This window comes from Passer domesticus, chromosome 16 (assembly GCF_036417665.1).
Source record: "Passer domesticus isolate bPasDom1 chromosome 16, bPasDom1.hap1, whole genome shotgun sequence".
NCBI classification, from domain to species: domain Eukaryota; kingdom Metazoa; phylum Chordata; class Aves; order Passeriformes; family Passeridae; genus Passer; species Passer domesticus.
Genome location: NC_087489.1, coordinates 14,034,371 through 14,054,396, shown reverse-complemented (window position 1 = coordinate 14,054,396; position 20,026 = coordinate 14,034,371). Strand labels below are relative to the sequence as shown.

Genomic DNA, 20,026 nt, shown 5'->3' with positions numbered 1-20,026 from the left:
ACATCCCGTTTCCCTTTGTTTTCTCAGGGGATCTCCTAGTGCACAACTACGATAATTAAATCCTCCAAGTAATTTTACTGAACCACGCAGCTGGAAGAGCTCCAGCCTAGGTGTGCTTGGGGCTGTGTGCGCCATGGCTGCAGTGCTCTGCTCTCAGGCTGGTCCATCCCACAAAGAGCAGTGTGATGGCTCCCAATTCGGATGGCTTTCCAAACTGCTGGCCCAAAGCATCCCTTGCACCACTTTTCCTCTTGCTGCATCCCCTCACATCCTCCCACTGGATCACTTTCTGGACGTGGCTGTTGGGGCCTTCTGCCAGTCTGTCCAACCCACTTTCCCTTTTCTCCCCCCTGCCTTTTTTTTCCTTGTAAAGAAGAGGGATGAACATCTATGTCAATGAATCCCTGACCTACATAGGCTGACCCTGAGGAGTCAGAGATAATACACAAGAGTAAATGAGGTCAAAAATGGAGAAAAGCCCCCACACGGTGAACTTCCCACCGAGGTTTCGCTGCACCGGGCCTTCCCGCAAATCCCTGCTGGAGCTCCAGCCTCTCCATGCCCTTTCGGCTTCTTTAGGCAAACTTTTTGGCAAGTTTTATAGCCAGGAAGGGTCACCCCGAGGAAGATAAGGGGAGATTTCCCCTCTGCACCCTGGGCAGGGCTGACACGCTTGAGCGGAGGTGACAAACTCGGTTCTGCTGAGGACAATGCTCGGCATGGCCCCAGTGCGGCCTGCGGGGAGGGGAGCCCTGTCCTGCCTGGGAAACTCAGCTGCACCCCTGGGACCCCGCACCCACCTCAGGGTGCCCGTGGCCAGCCAGGGAAAGGCTGATCCTGGGTAAATATGGATGAATATGGATAACTATGGATAAATATGGATGTGGAGATCACCACGCAATGGCAACCTGTGCGCTTCAGCCGCTCATACCTGGCAACGAGGCCCTACAGAAACATGCTGAAGCATTTTATCTGCATCACACAGCCATGGACAAAAAGATGGAAAAAACGGAAAAAAGTCCTTTCACGAATGAGGGCTGAGCAGTTTTACCTGTCGCTGGCAAAGCAACAGTGCCAGAATCACATAAATTCAGCCCCAGCGTGAAGCAGGCTCCTGGGCTGCGGCTAACACAACATCCAGGTGTTAGGCCTCAACCCCACTTCAACTATTGTTTATTGCCATTGCATGGATTAATCCCTGCTGTCAGTCCAGCCCGCGAGATGCTCTCAGAAAGAAAGGTCTGCATAGCATCACGAGTGTCAGATCCTGCTTTGATACACTTTATCTTCCCTTATCCCTTCAAACTCACCATGACTACTCTGCCTGACATGCTAAAAATGCTTTAGAATTGGTGCATATAGGCTAAACTCTGGTTTCAGGGGGAAAAAAAAAACCTGCCCACCCCCACTTTTCTTTTTTTTGCCCTTTTTTTGACAGAAATCATTGTTGATCTGATAAGAAGTTTGTGGAGTATCCAGTTACAAACTGAGAATCCCCAGAGTGGGTGATTCATTAGTAGTTATCCTGGTGTTACAGGAAGTAAACAGCTTTTAGATGTGCATTTTGCATCTAATTATGTCACAGTCCACTGGCCTTCTCAAAGGTGTGTTGTTTTTCAGGGTAATACATTAAAGATAACAGATTTTACAACAACAGCTGGGAAAAACAAAAATAGATAAGTCATGGGAGCTTTGTGAAAGAGGTGGGAGATCTTTGCTACACAGAGGAGACAACTGGGTGTCCTTTAAAGGATGTGAAACTTTATCCAGCAGAAAGGGGGCTGGCAGTGCAACTCTATTTTTGTGTTCATATTCACCTTCCAGAAAGATCCCGAATCCATTTGCTTTCGTACTTCATCACTAAATGATTAATTGCAGTGGCTTTGTCCCGTTCCCAGATTTATCAAAGGAAACTGTTCTGGATTTACATGGCAGCACGAGGGGACAGAGCTGAGCCCTCAGGGATTGCTCCCATAGGAAGGTTTGGTTTGCTCTGGGGGTCAGACCTTAATTGCTGTGTATCCAACACTCCTGCCTTTTATTTAATGAGAATTATCTCATTTTACCCGAGGTTTTAGGGACTCAGCAGCAGGCTGGATGCCAATGCAGCGCTCCCACTGCTCCCACCTGAATTGCTGTGTATCCAACACTCCTGCCTTTTATTTAATGTGAATTATCTCATTTTACCTGCGTTTTTAGGGACTCAGCAGCAGGCTGGATGCCAATGCACTGCTCCCACTGCTCACAAGCACACTCAGCCTGGTCACTGAATCCCAGACCCAGAGGGGGAAGTCAAGGAGAGCAGGCCATGGGCCAGTGGGATGGGAGAGATGCTCCTGCAGGCACAGCCTGCCCTGCCCTGGCACCATCAGCACTTCCAGGATCTTCACTTATTTTCAGAGATGCTAAAAAGAGGACAGCCCAGTTTGGACACAAACAACCACATTCCTTTGAATGCTGTCCAGGATGTATTTAAGTAGGGGATGACTGATCCCATTAGTCTGCTAAATCCCAGACTCAGGGCTGCAGGGAGCAGCATTCTTAAAAAGAAAGCAGTTTTATTTAGTTTTGCTTTTAGCATGAAATCAAATGAGTAGTCTAAATTACATTACGATAAATAATAATTTGATAGGGAATACAATCCAGAGGCTTAATTTAAGCACTTTTCCCCTGTCATACATCCTAAGATTCTGTCACCCATGTGCCAGGAAATTGTTTAGTGATTTTAAAGCACTCATGCATCCCTTTTCAATTTGGGAGACTTCCGGTCTGTCATTTTCCCCTACTTTGGTTTGCTGGTTTGCTCTGCCCAGAGCTGTCAGACTGCCTGCCTGCTCTTCCCAGCCAACTCCAACCTTCTCTCCAAGAGCACCAGCATAAAATCTCTCCCTCCTTTGCCTCTGGCTTCCCTGGAGCTCTCTGCCTCCTGTCCAGCACAGCACTGCCCACCTTGGGCAGCAGCTCTGAACACCAGAGTGCCTCAGCCCCTCCCATCCCAGAGGGGAAATTGAGATTTCCTTCCTCATCCTGGCAGGGCACTGCCAAGATCTTCCTGCTGGGTGTGAAATAGTTCAGATCTGCTGATGGAGAGAAAAGCCACATCCCTCCACCTCTGCAGCTGGACCCTGGTATTGCACACAAGCCCTGAATTTAAGGAACACCTGCATTTTATTCTCACTTGTTAAAAGCAGTGTTCCAGTAACACAAACTAAACTAATCTGCTTGAACTCCTAACTAAACCAGTGGTTATGTTTCTAGGAAACTACCAAATGAATGCATTCGAGAGCACATTTAAAAAGAAATGCAAAAGTCCTGCTGGCAATGACAAAACAGAGTTTGAGCTGAGAATGGAAACCGGATGGGTTATAAATAACTGATGGCAAAACCTCAATTGATTCAGTTCCACAGTTAATCTATTATATTCTTCCAGTGGAATTTGTTTTGCTTGAAAAGGATTATATGAAATCATAACCTTCATTAACTTTGAGTGATTCATTTTTTTTGTAACCAGATGTTTAGTTACAGCTGATAAAGCATGAAAACCTGCATTCCTCACAGCTTGCTCTGCATGGGTGTGTTGGGTAATGATGACAAATATTAAGGTACAACATTGCTCTTCTCAGCTGACATGGCAGTGACTGATCTGCTTATCAGATTCAGCTGGAGACTGGAATGCCAGAAGAAGGGCAAATATGAATGCATCTGATAGGAGCCTAATGGCTCCTGGGAGTATTTATAGCTCAGAACAGGCTGGGGAAAAATGAAATGCAAAAAGTATTGGAGAGAACCCTGACTGCCATTCTGTGGGGTAAAAAAGGCATTGTGGGACTTTTGAGATGGAATTGTTGAGCAGAGTGGAGGTGAAGGTAAAAGGAAAGTACAGCTGCTCATTGCTTTGCACTGAGGCCACCTCCAGCCCTTCCTGGGACACCTCCAGGGATGGGCACTCCAAACCCCCCTGGGCAGCCCCTGCCAACAGCTCAAAGGCACCAGCCAGCACTGGGATCAGCATTTCTCTAATAGCAGCTCCTCAGTCTCTAATGAATGGGAAATGTAACTCAATCTTTCAGAAATCAATGAAAACCTAGAAGGAAACTTCAAGGCTTTTCTTAACGGAACTTTTTCTAAACAGATTAATCATTTCCAGAAATAGAAAATGTCAGTCAGATCATCTTGTTTGACACAAGGTCAGCTTTCTGCAAGTGAGGCCAGTGCCATGTCAGATGTGCAGATAAAACCAGGGCTCTGCTCGACGTGAGCCCAAGGTGCAGTTACCTGGGAAAGGCTTGCATTTCCCTTCCTCCTGCTCCTTCCAGGGCTCTGCCCAGCCCTCCAGGACAAACGGAGGGACGCAATTTTATTATTGCTCTTTTTAACGTGCCTGTTTAAATGAGCAGTGCCAAAGTTCTGGGCGAACAAGCAGCAGTGTCAGACTGAGCAGTGTCAGGCTGACAAATGGATCTACCTGAGCAACTGAAGAAGTTCCTTGTTTGTTTGCTCCCACCTCTCAGCCAGTTATCACCAAGCAGAGCCAGAATGACACAGGGGCAGGCAGGAGCTGCAGCAGCCAGCCCTGCAAGCATCTGTCAGTCATGACTGCCTGTGCTGACAAACTGCCCTGCTCTTGTTCAGGGAATTTGTGTTTATGCCACTGTGGTGCAGTGGTTTGGGAATACAGCAGCACCCCACCACAGCACCACCAGCTCCAGCTGGGCTAAGAATTGGTGCAAAAGTGACTGTTTTGGTGCTTCTTAATGAAGTAATGAGGTATGGAAAGCTTCACATGAAATGTGGAGCATTTCTAGCAGGACCACTGATTGCCCCCTCCCCAAATACTCAGGTACCTTATCTCTGTGCTTTTAGGCTCTGAGTACTACATATAAATATATAAAACACAGCTCAGAAACAAGGACATGTAAATAAACATAATTGCTTTCCTTCATTAGGAATGGAAATGGATTTTGAGGTAAAACTCCACAGCCTCTCCATACTTAGTAATGAAACTTCAAATAGTTTGCGTTCTGTTAATGCAGACTGATGCCTTGCTGTTAATTGTGCAGTCAGAACATAAGGGAATTTAAGGCTGCATTTTCTGAAATATTGGCTGTGAAGAACACAAAGCTGGGGCCTGAGTGGCTTTGTATGTTAAATTCTTGCAGCAAGTGCCTCACAAATGTTCACCTCTCCTTCCCACCTCTCAGCAAAGCCTAATGTCTCCCTCCTGATCCCAGCTATTCCACTGCCTGAGCTCATCCTTGGAGAGAACATGAACGTGCATTTCACTGCTTAGGAGCAGCATTTGCAGCACTTCAGGAAGATGCTCAGATGCGCCCTGACAAGGTGAATCAGAGTGGGCTCATCCTGGCCTTGGGTAAAGCCTGGACCATTTGAATTGATGAAGTACTGCTGGAGCATTAATAAGTTAATGCATGGCAAGGGTGAAACACTGCAGAGGCCAAGAGATGCACATGGGAGGAAGAGCTGAGGGCAGGCTGTGTGCTAATAGAGACTGACTGGTGTGAAAACAGTGACTCGAGGCAGCAAATCACAGCTGCAGCACGCAGTGACAGCCTGGCAGGCAGCAGGACTAGCGTGTCCAGCCTGGTGTGCAGCCCCAGAGCCAGGCCTGGGTCCCCACAGTGAAAGGTTTGCCCTGGCTGAGACACCGGCTGTGCCCTGTGGAGCTCAGGTACAGCATCACCCTGCCCAAAGCCTCTGAGGCCAGCAGAGAGCACGAGCTCCCCAGGACTGCCCAAGAGTGACAGTGCAGCCATGCCTGAGAAATAATGGGAATTGTCAACAGTTAATAAAACTGCTTTAGGAGGTGGATTGATCTCTTTTCAAAGGCAATCTTGCACCTGTGAAAACTTGTCCCTAGCAGTGTGTGTCACTGAGCTGTACAAGTGGCACTGCGGTGGGATCAGCTGTTTGCACCTACAAAGTGGAAATCCAGCTGCCTGGAGGGCAGGTGAGCCCAGACCTCCTGTTTCCTGTAGTTTCTTATGATTTGCACTTCAGAATGGGACATGAAATAATGCAGATATTTGCTAGAGCAGAGCCCCTTTACCTCTCCAGTACAGTGCCCTAACCCTGAGCTAGGAAAATTACACACAGCCTTGTGCTCTCCTTACAACTCCATTTTAAACCCTCATAATTCCACGGGAAGTGAAGCAGTTTCAAGAGGCAAGGCAGAGGATGTGCTGCTGGTAAGAGATGCTTTTGGGCAGGCTGGCAGAGGTGAGGGTTCCCTGGAGCTGGGGAAGGGCTCAGGAGGGGAGAGCACCCCTGGAGCCCAGCCCTGCCCTGGCAGCACTGCTGCCATCCCATGGGCTGTGACCTGAACAGGAACACTCACCAAGAGACAGCCAGGATGGGACCCTCATATTCTCATCTCCTCCTGCTTTGTGGGACAGGGGCAGGGTGGCTTTTGCACAGGAACTGACACCTGAGGAAAGCAATTGCTGAAGCTGCTTTCGATGGCAGCGGCCCCTCCTGTCCTTTCAGAATCCTCCACAGAGGAGACACGAGACACTCCAGCCCTCTCAGGCAGGAGGCATTTAATGAACCCAAGGACTAACTAAGAGACTTAATTTCTTTTTTCCTGCTTTCTTTTCTCCTCCCCCTGGCCAGGCTGGGGTGCATTTCTTATGCAATGCTGATATGAATGACAGCCTGCAGAAGGCAGAGCAGAGGATTTCCACAACACCCGGGCTGGTATTGTGCTGCACCTTATTATCATTCCCTAACCCTGCACATATGGTCATCTTCCATTCTTCTAACTGGTTCCAGGGCCCTGGAATTCAGCATGACCCCTGAGGGCTATTCTAATGCAATCAGTAGGAATACTATATCCAGGGCCAGTCCAAAATCAAAGGCCTGGCCAAAGCCCAGGATAAATTACAGCTGTTATAAAGAAATCACCTTTTCACCTTGGCCCTCATATTCTTTCAGTTTACAGTCATAACTCAGCAAGGCCAGCAACATTTGTCATTAATAAACCTGGTTGGATAAACAAGACTGATGGATTAACAAGTCACATGTAAAGAAATCTGAGAAAGTGAAAAGCTTTAGACAGGAGGGAAGGATAAGTTGATTTCTTTTTTTCTCTCAGGTATGAGAAAAATTGACACATTTTTACATCTCTTTCTCTGTACATTATATTCTCCTGCAATGTGTGCTGACATGACTGACAGCTCCGAGTACAGTAGGGCTGAGCAGCTGCTGATGAGAAGACACAGCCCTGGCCTGTGGGATTTGGGATTTCAGGAAGCATGATGAGCACATGATCTAGCAGCCTGGTGTTACCAGACACCTTGGCTTCACTAAAGCAGGGACTTCTTCCCAATATTTATCTTTTATCTTACTTGGACTACACTGTTCTCCTTCAAACAAAACCCTTTTGTGATTTTAAGTGAGAGGAGAGAATATCTGACTCAAAAAGATACATAGCCAGTTAAGTCCCTCATTTCCAAGTGAATTAAAGGAACACCTTGCATAAAAGTAATTTCATTAAGAATGTTAAATGGAGTTCTCCCACTTGAACAACACAAGACTTTTCATTAATGAAACAAATGCTCCACAGAGAGAATGGCATGGCAGACTGGGAAGGGTTAAAAAAGAGCTCTTGGAGACCTGTGAGAAAGAGGAAGAGCAGATTATATTCCCTAGCTCTCTTGGGAAAACCTAGGGGGCTATGATTTTTTGTTATTAATCTCTCTGTGATTTATAGGATCTTGATTTAAAAGTTGGTAAACACCTGTTAAAAACAGGGAGAGCAAACACTGTGAAACACATACAGTACATTGATAATTTATATAAAAGACATATAGGAGTATATTACATTAAAAAAAAAAAAAAGTATCTGACCTGTACAGTAACAACAAATCTCAGATTAAAAATCCTCCCCAGTGCAACTCTGAGAGCACACAGGCAGCAAGGGACAAAACAGCTCTAAGAAAGTGATGTCCAGGTGTTCAGAGATGTTTGCATTGAAATTCAAACTGATTTAGAAGTGTGTAATCTCTCTATTTTTGTTTCTGACACAATTTGGTCTAATTAGTCCTAATTTGCCACTGGGGCAGCGCTCTGCAGGCAGGGAGGGAGCCTGGGCTGGGGGGAGCTGCGAATGAATATGCAAACACCCCGTTCAGAGGCTCCAAACAATATCCGGGGGAAAAATAATTTATTGGGGTTTGGATGGGTGTTTTTTTAAACTATTTGGCCTTAAACTGTCTTCATGTGGCCATCAGCTGTTTACTCTGCAAACATCCCCACCCAGCCGGCACAATGCGGCAGCTGCGCTGCACCTTTTGTGTTTTCAATTTAAAGCCTTTGGGTTGATAGTTCACATTAACATGGAGAGAAATATACAACTTGTGAGTTTGAAAAGCAGTTTTTACTCATAAAAACCTTTGATAGTTTAGCCATCTGGTCAGAGTGAAAGAAGCTCATAAAAGAGGCCCAAATAGGGTCAAAGGTCTCTTGCTACGTGGGTCAAGGGGGCCGAGGAGGGTTTGCTGTAGTGGACTTTACTAAAAACTTGTCAGTGAGGATCTTTGACAAATTATGGCACATTCCATGGCTTTTTGGGAAAGTATTTGATTACAGTGTGCAGGAATGTTGTTGATATTTGCAAGCTTTAAGGAAAAAAAGGCATTTAAATCAGAAGATGTAAAGGGCCTTTCGGAACCCTGGCGTGCGTGAACACGCACAGGGAGGATTTTTATTTCATTCTGCTTTAATTTTTTTTTTCTTTTTTTCCAATATAAAAAGATTCAGGGGAAAACAAAACAAAAACCTCTCTACTGCAGAAAGCACAAAGGCTTTGACCTTTGATTCAGGTCATTTATTCTTTTAAATGGTCACAAATTATAAACCATCCAATTACTTTTTTTTTTTTCCCTTCCTTCCAACCTTTGGTAAGTGACAAAGCAATAAACAAAATAAGGGGAAAGAAAGTTAAACATCTCCCTTATTTTTCTGGTCTGTTCTTATCAATCTAAGTTAATTACACTGCTTCTATTTAGAAGAGGTTGTTATGAAAAGTAACAGGATTTGAGCAGACTGAAAGCAATTTTCTTGTAAAGGCTCAGAAGAAAGCAGAGGAAATAACATTTTTATGAGGTGTTTCATGGCACAGCATTATAATAAGTCATAGTACAGTAGTCATGGCTTAAGGGACAAGGCTACATCACTGAAACCCACAGAAATCGTTGTTTTGGAAGTTTTGGGTTGTTCTTTCATCCTGAGGGAGGGGGAAAAACAGCAGAGAAATGAGTCAGCTAGGACTATGTCCTTAAAATATGCAACACTAACATTCCTTAGTAGAATTCCACCTATTGCAGCTTAATCCAACTTCCAGTTGTGCACACCATGGGCTGTGGCCTCAGAAAATGGGATGCACACTCACTTCACTCGGAGCAAACCCTGCATGGCATTTTCTGAGGAGCAACCTCAGTCGGGGCAGGGGCAAAATTAGGATTATTGCAATTTATGAAAATTGGCTGGCTGGGCTGGCAGTTTGAAAAGCATTTGGCAAGTTCTTGATTGAAAGGTATTTTGTTGTTTTTAAGGTGGATGGGGCAGTTTACAGCTCCTGGGAGTGCGGGGAGGGGGGGTTCAGTGTTGCAAAAGCTGTTTTTTCTGTGCACGCACACAAAGCAGGGCTGTGCTGCTCCCTGCACCACCCTCCTGGGGACAGCTGAAATCAGACTCTGACCTGAAAACTGCGAGACATCACGGCTGCCAGTGCAAAACAGAAATGCAGGATTACACCAAGGCAAATAAAGATATGCATCAGTCAGTTGTCACCTGACTGTTTTTTAACAAACATAAATCAGCTTTAATAAGTCGGATTAGTAGTTTTCTTTTAAGGGAACTCTGATTTCTGTACCTACTGCTGACCCTGAAATGTCTGTGTGTCATACAAACACACCAATTTATCTGACTTCTGCATATCCATATATCTTCTACCTCCTGGCTGGAATTTATTTTACATGGAGATTCTCAGGGGATGTAAATCAGTAAAGCCCCATTGATTTCAGCAGATCCTGGCTGCTGGGGGCAGGCTGATGTAGCCACAGAGGTTCTGGCCTAGGGTGTTTATACTGCCTCTAAATAAATAAATAAGAAGCATTAAGAGGTCATTATGTTTAGAGCACAGCTCTGCTCCAAGCAGGTTACAGTGGGACAGTTAAACAGAAACCTGGCCTCGTTAACTACCCCCGAAGAGATTTATAATAAATAAGCTTGTCCATTACTCATAATGATCACTGCGGAGGGTGCTGGCCTTTGGAAATAAAGAAAGGAGTAAATAAAAGGTGGGAGGGCAAAGCCCCAAACTGCTGAGGGTGTGGAATAGTCCTGGCCTGAAGCACAGGGCCAAAATAATCCTCCCAGAGCAGGGAGAAGTTGGGCTCTGAGGACAGTGCTTGACTGACCAGCACGATGATGGTTCATCCTGCTCCAGGAGAGAAGAGCCTGGCCCTGGGGAGGAGAGCCTGGCACCCAGGGGAGCAGAGCCTGGCACCCGGGGGAGCAGAGCCTGGCACCCGGGGGAGCAGAGCCTGGCACCCGGGGGAGCAGAGCCCGGCCCCGGGGAGCAGAGCCTGGCACCCAGGGGAGCAGAGCCTGGCACCCAGGGGAGCAGAGCCTGACCACGGGGAGCAGAGCCTGGCACCCAGGGGAGCAGAGCCTGGCACCCAGGGGAGCAGAGCCTGGCCCTGGGGAGGAGAGCCTGGCACCCAGGGGAGCAGAGCCCGGCCCCGGGGAGCAGAGCCTGGCACCCAGGGGAGCAGAGCCCGGCCCCGGGGAGCTGCTGGGAGCCACAGGCTGGAGAAGACATTGCCTGTCCTCATGCTGGTGGGTGTTTGCTGAACTCGTGTATTGAGTTGCACGGGGAAGAAATTACCTTTCCTAAACCTGGAGAAGGTAACCAGTAAATGCTCCTCTTATTCATCTCTCTAATCCCTAAATCCTACTAAACTATTTGCCTCAGTAATATCCCGCTGCAGTAAATTCCAAGGGTTAATCATACACCAAACACAAGATTATTTGCCGGTATCCATTTTTGCTGATTCATAAATGAACTTTTTCAATTCCTCTGCTATTTAGCTTTAATCACCAGACTCATGGGGATGGGTGGTGGTCCCTGTGCTCTCCAAGACCTCACGGCCAAACCTCCAGGCACCAGTGGCTGAGGCAGGAGCACCAGGACAAGGCAGATGCGCTGTGATTTCTCCCGAGGACAAAAGTTGGTTTCTATCACTGAAATTCCTTAGAGATCCATTCAGTTAATGTGGGACATCAGTTGCCCTTTGATGACAGAGTCCATGGAGCCTGTATGTGCCAGCAGCTGCTCTTTAATTATAACATTACCCCAGGACCTGTGGGGACAAGCAGTTGCAGAGCAGATGTGGGTCAGTAGCTGATGAAGCTGAAATTTATCATCGGAATGATGCCCAAGTGCTTTGCAAAGCAAGAGAATGATTAAGTATGAAGGTAGCACTAAGCAAGGTTTAAAGATTAAGCTCAGAGGAGAGGTATTTAAACTCAGATAATGATGTGAAAGCAATGGACAGTACTCTTGGTAAGATGTTAAAGGTTAGAAATACAAGGTTTTACAATAGAGAGGCACCTCATGGCTCAGGAAAGCCCCTCTGCAGTCAGCAAGAGACCAAATCAACTCCCAGTCACACTGGCTTAAATCACAAAGTTACTGCCACTCATTCCTGGGTGAGGGAAGTGAACTAAGAACTTTTCACTTGTTCCCACCTTCAGTCCATTCTGTTGAATTGACATATGCAGATTATGCCATTTGATACCACCCTGTAATGCAGACAGGAATAAAACAAGCACTGCATGGATATGCAGACAAACACTCTGCATCTGCAGGCAGGAAATTGAAATTGTTCAACAAGAGTGAGAGAAGACCTCTGGTCCTATTAGGGAATTGGGTTTCACATCACCAGCTCCCAGCCCCAAAGCTGCCCTGGCTGACTGAGCTCAGACTCCTTCCCTTTGGAGAGCCACAAGTCCCCAGGTCTGCGCTGGCTCAGCTCCACCCGGGGCAAAGCTTTTCCCATCACAGCCTGCCCTGAGCACACACTGCAGTTCTCTTCTTGAGACTGTCATTTCCTAGAGGAAAAACCTAAAAAACCCCATCCCAAAACTGAACAGCCTGACAGGCGAAAGCAGGCTGCAAGGTGGATTTATTTCAGTCACCTCTGGACAGCCTCGTTTTTATGTGACAGCTCAGGTGAAGAGACCCCTCTGATAAATACAACAGCAAACACACAACAAGAAGTGAGTAAGGTTTGAGTCACCCACTAAAATATTTCCTCCTAAGAACAGTTTGATAGAAACAGTATTCCTGAATATCTGCACTGTGGAATAGCTGCTAATTTTAGGTGACTGTTTGACACCAGCAGTCCCATGACCAACGATTTTATTTTTTTAAACTAACTCTTAACTCATTTGTTGCTCAGTTATCAAGGGCTTTGTACTTCACCTGGCGGTTAACACTGGACACCTCCTTCAAAGTCCTTGATATTCATAAAATTGCACAGACTGTAACGTGAGAGTGGGACTGTTTAGGTGCTATTACCACCCAATTTACACTTCTTGGTTTGTTCTGTTGCCTTTTGAATCAGGATTTTAAATTATCACCTTTGCAGCGCAATAAACAAAACATGGCTGTTGTGCTGAACTTATCAATCTCCATTAATGATATCAGCAATGTGGTGAAATCATCTCTTCTGCCATCTCTGGAATATTGCTTGCCTTCAGCTTTGGCTCTCTCAATCCGATTTGTAGATACTTATTCCGGCACTCCTGACCTCCTGATTGGATTATTGGAATTCTTTGCTGACAGCTCTTCCTGATAAGGCCTGCACAGGATTCAATTAATCCAAAGGCAGGAGTGAAGAAATTCTGTTAAACAACTGTTCTCCCCTTGTGGTGTGCATAACCCTTGGGTGGCTGTGTTGAGCAGCAGCAGAGGAGCCCGAACTGCATCAGGAGCAGCAAACATCTCACTCTGCCCCTGGCCAGCCCTTTCACAACCTCCTCCCTGGCTCCACAGCAACATGTGCCTGTTTTGGGTGCTCTTAATCTCTTTACCTATTGATCTTCCATTTGCTATGCCCTAAGTAATGAAATATTTTCATCCTCAGTATCACTCAGTGATTAAGGTGCAAAGTTCCCTCTTTCCCACTCTACAGTGTGGCACTCAGCTCTGCAGTCTATAAAGCTGAGTTTCCACAAGAGAACACCCTGGGGAGCATCACAATTTTCTACCCATCTCTGTGGGCAGAAAAAAAGCCTACAGGCTCTTCCTAAATATATATATATATATATTCCAATCTATATAGAATAATGGAATCACTGAGGTTGGAAAAAAATCTCCCAGTCCATTCAGTCCCAGCTGTGCCCATCCCCACCCTGTCCCCAGCCCAGAGCTCTGAGTGCCACCTCCAGGAATTCCCTGGACACCCCAAACCTCCCTGGGCAGCCCCTGCCAAGGCCCAAGCACCCTTTCCATGTAGGGTTTCAATTAATTTTAAAATTAAAATAACGAAGCACAACTGCACTGAATATTTTTGAGATTTTTTCAGTGAGCTCTTGCCACTAGCTCAGGACAGGGAGAACAGGCCCTGGGGTAAAGCAGCCTGGAGTCAGGAATGCTGGATGGACCCTTCCACAAGGCCAAAACTTGCAGCACAAGCTTTGCCTCTTCTCCCAAGGTAAAATTCCCTCCCAGGTTTGAGGGCAGTATTTCTTTGGGCCTTCACCTTTAGATGAAAGGGAAGAGTCTGGGTGACACCTGCCTGTGCACAGACAGTGATGATTTCCCCAGGATGGCACCTGAAGATCAGTGCTTGCATGGATCTCTCCCACACCCTGCTGAAAGCTTTTTTCTTTTCCTTATCGTTCTAAAAAGATCTTCCATAATTATTTTTAATATGACCTGTTATAACAACAACAAGGATGACACTTTCATACCACAATTTTCACTTTGATATCACAGTTTCAACCTTTTAAAGTAGCTGACTTCACTGACAGACACCAGAAAGCCAGAAAAAGAATTTCTGGGTTTTTTTGCACAGAGCATTGATAATATTTATCAGTCAAAACATTAACTGGCTAGAAAAGATATGGCTTTTAACTGATATAAACCAGATTTAGACCTCCTTGGTTGTGCTTTCAGGACATAGAGGGGTGCAGGACTTGGAAAGCCAAACTGCTCTTCCATTTGTAAGACAAAGAGGAGAAGCTGGAGGTTATCCACACCAGGGTAGCCTCGTGTCCACACATCCTGCTCACACACAACCTGTGCAAATATTTTCAAAATTCCAGAGCCCACAGTGTGTGTGGGAGGGATGAGGGGACCCTCATGAATCTTCCCGGTAAATCCTGGGGCTTATTGAATATTTATCAAAACTTAGCAGCTGCATTGCCAAGGGTTTATGATAGATAGAATTCAGATAACTCCTGAAAACGAGGAGGGGCTCAGGAAGCTCACATGAGGAATTTGTTGGTGCTGCTCAGGAGCTTTGTCTGGCACAGAGTTCAGGGCTCCTGGCCTGGTGATATTTAAAAAACCCAACGTTTCACTGCAAATTTCACTGGGTGTGTCTCACACCACGGCAAAGCACGCTCGTGTCAGCTGAGGGGAGCAGAACCCAGGGCACAGAGACAGCCCTGGGGTGGGGGCACCTCTGGAGATGGCCCAGGCAGGTGGCACAGGGACGTGCCAGGTGGGTTTGTTCCCAGAGAGCAGGGACAAAGCTGCACGTGCCAGCACCCACTGAAGCTCTCATATCGTGGCCTCTTCCCCCAGGTAAAATGTTCCCAGCCGGTGGATTATAAGCGCCATGCTTCGTTACATTTTCAACAATAAAAATGAATGACCCATCTCAGCGAGTGTCATATTTCTGGAAGGGAGGATAACCTGTGTGGTTAGGAACATGTCCTAAATCTATCTGCTCCATTAACCTTTGGAAGCTGGAGCAGCTCTGAGGTTTGAGAAGCAATTAATATCTCACAGGCAACAACATTCTTGAATGGATGACCCAGGATTTCAGTTACACCTGAGCAGAAAGTAATACCTCAGCAAGCTCTCACAAAGCAAGAAAACCTCATTTGAAAGTGCAGTGAGAGGTCATAAAAATTGTGGATTACTTTAGTTAGTCATTTGTAACAGGTAAATGCAGGAGTATAACTTCCTGGAGTGGGGGGAAAGGTCTTTATGATTTTTCCAGGGTTATGAATACATAAATAACAATGGTCACTTAAGAAGGACAGAAGCTTTGGGATTAACCTTTCTACACATTTCTAAGTAACCTGTTGACCCAGCAAAGGATTTTTTTCTTGTTTGCTCTCCACATCAATCATATCTATAGGAGATGTAAACATTTCACCATCCAGCTCAAAATGAAAACTAGAAAATAATCACTCGACCTTTCCAATTAGTTGTTTACACTCAAGCTGCCTTTGGGTCAATGCATTACTACAAGAGCTCTTGTGTAAGAAATGAGCACTTTTAGCTCTGGCACGGATTTCTCCCAGTTCAGGCCCCACAGTAGGTTTACAGTGACCCTCCCCACCCCAGGGACAGGAACCCCCTCCCCAGCACAGCTTCTGCAGCAGGATGTTGGTCTCTCAAGGTGAGTGTGTTCTCCAACAGGTGACCCCCCTCCATGGGCATCTCCACCTCTCCAGACTGGGCACCTGGGGCAGCAAGAGCCCCAGGGAAACCCAGGAATGTAAGACTGGATACGTTCTCGTGGGCCTTGCCAGGAGATATTTTTCTTTAAGCTTCCAACACAGGGGTTTGCCTGGGGAGAGGAGAGGCTCTGCTCCTCCCTGCCAGTGTCCAGAGCTCACAGAACTTACAGAGCTTCCCCATGCAGTATTTCCAACATAAAACCACCATCATGTGTCCAAAGTGGTCAGTAGATCACCAACCCAGCACGCCATGAGGACACCACCAAGTGCTGCTGGCACTGGGATGCCTTTGTTGAGTAGCATCTCTTGAGTAAGAGCTAATTAAAGTGTCTCAGCTGAGCCACTGCCTCGCCCGGCACAGCTCTGCTCGGGGTTCGTTTGTAAACACAGCTATTATTTATAAATTGTGACTCAGATGGAGCAACACAAAAAGCTCTGCACTGGTGCTTTACAGGAGCCTTCATCCAGTAAATAACCAGTGAACAAGGTTTGTTGATCTGAAAAGAAAATCGACTCCAGACCAAAGGCTCCATCCTAATCACAAAGAGTACATTAATCTCTTAATAACATGTCAAGCTTCCTTTGGGGTAATTCTGCCTTTTTCCACAAGCTTTTTGCAGGCAAGGAATTCTTTCTGGGTTCGGCTTGTTCTGGTTTTGTGCCTTTATGAGGCAGGCATGCAATCCAAGTGCTCAGCCAGTTTCCCTCCTGTTAAAGCACACTGTGAGCATTATCACAACACTGGTCCAGGCTGGAGAGAAAAGGCTGCCCAACAACTGCCCTGTAATGGCAGCACAGAAATGCAGCTTCTGCTGTACACTCAGGCTCATCAGAGAGTGGCCACAGCATCTGGCATGTGAAAAAGCATCAAACACCAAATTGCACCTTTAATTTGTACAGGAATTGTCCACGATATGTCAGGAAATAAGCTCATCCAAACTGGATTGCCCACTCAGCAGTGCCACCACTGCTCCCTGCAGTAAATGCACATCCAAATTCAGAGTAATCCACATGGAGGCTCCAGAAATATAAATTCACAGTTTGCAAGTGCATGATTTCACAGTGCAAAGACATTTGCAGCGTTTAACTGATTCAGTTTTGATTAAAATACTCAAATATCACCTACAAGTATCAGTTTGGCACCCATGGCATAGCACAGCTGAGCCTGAGTGCCACTCAAGAGTTCTGTTTCTATTTGGAGAAGGGAAACAAATAGACATAAACAGATATAAATAAGATTACTTGTTTTTCTGTAAAGGTTGGCTAAGCACTGGCATCAGAGATACGCTCAGATTTCTTCCTCTCAACCCCAAAAGATTTACTTCAAGCAGTCTCTGAGCTCTTTGCAATCTTTAGTGGCTTTTAGCCACATTCTAGAAAAGCAAAAGGAGCCACAGCTTCTGCCTGGGGGAGGAGGCTGAGGATCACCATGGGCTGAACAAGGTGCCCAAGGTCAAACAAGAAATCTGCATCCAAGGTTTTTGCTTCATGACTTATAAATGTAAAAATCAATCAATCTTGAGACAATTTGTGCCATTCCCCACCCCACCAACAGCACTGAGCAGTGCTGAGGCAAACTACAGACTCCTCTCTGTCCCCTCATGTCTGACAGCCACGGACATGGAGCAGAGAAACTGAAATTAGCTCTTATCTTGAAGAGGGGTAAAATGTGGCAGGGAATGTGTTACTGCTTCCCCTCCTGAAGGAGCCCCTGTCCCTCCCACTCCTCATGAGGTGAGTTTATTTGTCTGCTGGTTCTACGAAAGAACTTCCAGGCCTCTCCCCACCATACACCTTTTTCACATTCTCCAGCCAGAGGAAAAGTGCAAGGATTGGCACCACAGAAAAGCAGCAGTGCCTTTAGGTTAACACAGCATAGACATTCCCAGGCATTTAGGATTTCCATTCAACTCCAAGTAGAAAATTATCTCAATCCAGTCCATCAAATCCCAAAGTAATCCTTTATCATGGGCACATTTCAAGGAGAGCAGTGAGATGGAGCACACAGATTAATGAGCTAAACTCATCCCAGAGGGGGAACACCCCAGGTCCCCCCTTTGAGAGCCCCAGGCTGGAGTCCTGGGTAACACAGCACATGCTTTTAGTAATGCCCAGAACGTAGTAATGCTGAAGTGGGGCAATAATTGCCAAGGACTGACCTTGGGCTAGTTTGAACAAACCAACTCCAAAGAAAACTTGTGTTTTCATGGAGCACCTCTCTCTATTCACATTCCCCTATCCCAGGCACAGGTTTCTTTTTCTGTGGTGGTCTTCTTTTGGTTTTGGTGTTTTTTTTTTTTTTTTTTTTTTTTTTTTTGGTTTTTTTTTTTTTTTTTGGTGTGTTTTTTTTTTTTTTTTTTTTGTTTGTTTTGTTTAGTTTTGGGGGTTTTGTTTGGGGGGGGGCAGAAACTATACTATGAAAGGATTTGAGGTTTTAATGTTACTGATAAACTTTAAAACCAAACTTTTGGGTTCCTCCCCCCCAAAACATACACACTGCCAAAAGTTCCCACAAGTTAAATGACAGAATTGTCTTCAAATGGCCACAGCACCAAAGCTTACTGCTAATGAGTTGCAGATCTACATCATAATTGAACATCCAGATTTCCACTTACAAAAGAAGGATGTGGTCAACGAGAACAAACAACACTAGAGAGCCAAAGAAACAATAATTTAGAAGAAATTCGCCGAGAGGAGAGTACAGTAACTGCCATAAATATCGGCCTAATTGCTGCAGACAGACTCGTGAGAAGGCCAATCGATATGGGCTTTGCGTGCCTGCAGCAGCGACGGGACGGCATGGGCCTAATGGAACCATCCCCAGAAATATCTGGGTGGCTTTTTATCTCCCTTGGCACAGACCAAGCTGCTCTGTCCCGTGGCACAGACAAAGCTCTGGGCAGAAAAAGGGGCACAGGAGGAGGCGGTGGCAGCCGTGAGGGCACGGAGCTGCCCGGGCCTGCTGCGGCCTCCATGCAGGCCCGGGCCGGGCCCACGCTGCGCGGCTAATTAAAACAATTACAAAGACAAAGCGGCTATCGGTAGCATTCCGAGCAGCAAACAAAGAGATAAAGTAGTGGAGATTGAAATCATCAATGGTTGAGCTCTCCGGGATAGTTTTGATGTGGGGACCGCGTGCCCCAGTCTCTCTGTGCCCTCTCAAATCAGGGAGCTGGTTCATTTCAGGGTATTTCATCACACAAAGGTGTGGGAAGGGGCCTCTAAAATAGTTTCCAAAAACTGTGGTGAAGTAAGGGTTTGCTGTTTGGAAGTTTCTGTCTTGTAAACTCGGGGTAGTTTTGTGTTGGGATTTACAGGATGATTTGTTTAAAGCTCACTAAAGAGATTACAGCTTTTATGCATAACCCCCATCTCTTCTCTACCAGCAATTACAGGCATAAACCAGAAGTGCTTCGGTTTTAATTCCAGGTTTTCACAGGCAGGGAGGATAAACATATATCATGGAGGGAATCAATAGGAGGAGAATAGATGGCTGCATAAATTAGGCAAGTCTCTCAGATCCTGTTAAAGATTTCCCCCAAAGTTTTGATAAAGACAGTTCCACAGAGCAGTCTATATATAGAAAAATGGTAAGCAAGCTTCGAGTGTTTGCAAGGCAGGCTGGGGTAATACTTTAGACAAACACGCTTACCTTGAGCGAGGAGTGTAAACAGTGACAGTTGTTTTTCTCATACACCGAATTAAAGGCAGCTTCTCCAAAAGGGCTGTTCCATTTCATACCATCTATGTGCCCCAGCACAAAATGTTACTTTACAGAAAAAGCTTTTTGGAAGCCTTTGTTGTACTGATTCTGTTATCTCCAGGCCAGTTTACCCAAGGCTTACTGCGAACTATAGAGCAACTATGGGCAAAAATATGTGAGTTTACAGGGGTTTTTCATTTGCTAAATTAATCAGAGTAAAGCAAAGAGCAGGGCTGGGTGTGGCAGCTCTGTAAACGCTTTGCATTCTGACTTCCACTCAGCTGTTCTTTTAATCAACAGGATAAAGAGCCAAAAACTTCAATTAGCCAACGAGAAACCTGGAGGGGCAATGGCAGCTTTTTCTGATTGTTTCCTCTGATGCAGAAAAGTGATTGGGGATGCAATAGAGAGATTAGCAGCTGAAATAAATCAGTAAATAAACTGTTAACATGAAAAATTGCAAGCATGGATTCTCTTTTCAGAACTGTCCCTTCAAAACTGTCTTTAATAAACTTGGAATTAAAAGCTGCATAAAACTGTCTACATAAATGTGCAGTTTCCCACCAAACCACCCCTGCAACTGTTATTAGGAAAACA

General features: G+C 45.8%; 1 long non-coding RNA gene across 2 annotated transcripts in view; it reads right to left on the bottom strand.

Moving 5' to 3' along the window:
• The window catches only part of LOC135282210 (uncharacterized), a 51,732-nt gene extending 32,027 nt beyond the window's left edge, over nucleotides 1–19,705 (bottom strand). Inside the window, exon 1 of one of the 2 annotated variants that reach the window (XR_010348504.1) lies at nucleotides 19,379–19,705. This is a non-coding gene — a long non-coding RNA (uncharacterized LOC135282210). Of the gene's footprint in view, nucleotides 1–1,051; nucleotides 2,273–19,378 lie in introns of those variants that run through there. The other variant, XR_010348503.1, reaches the window with a different exon arrangement.
• Nucleotides 19,706–20,026: the final 321 nt, after the last annotated feature.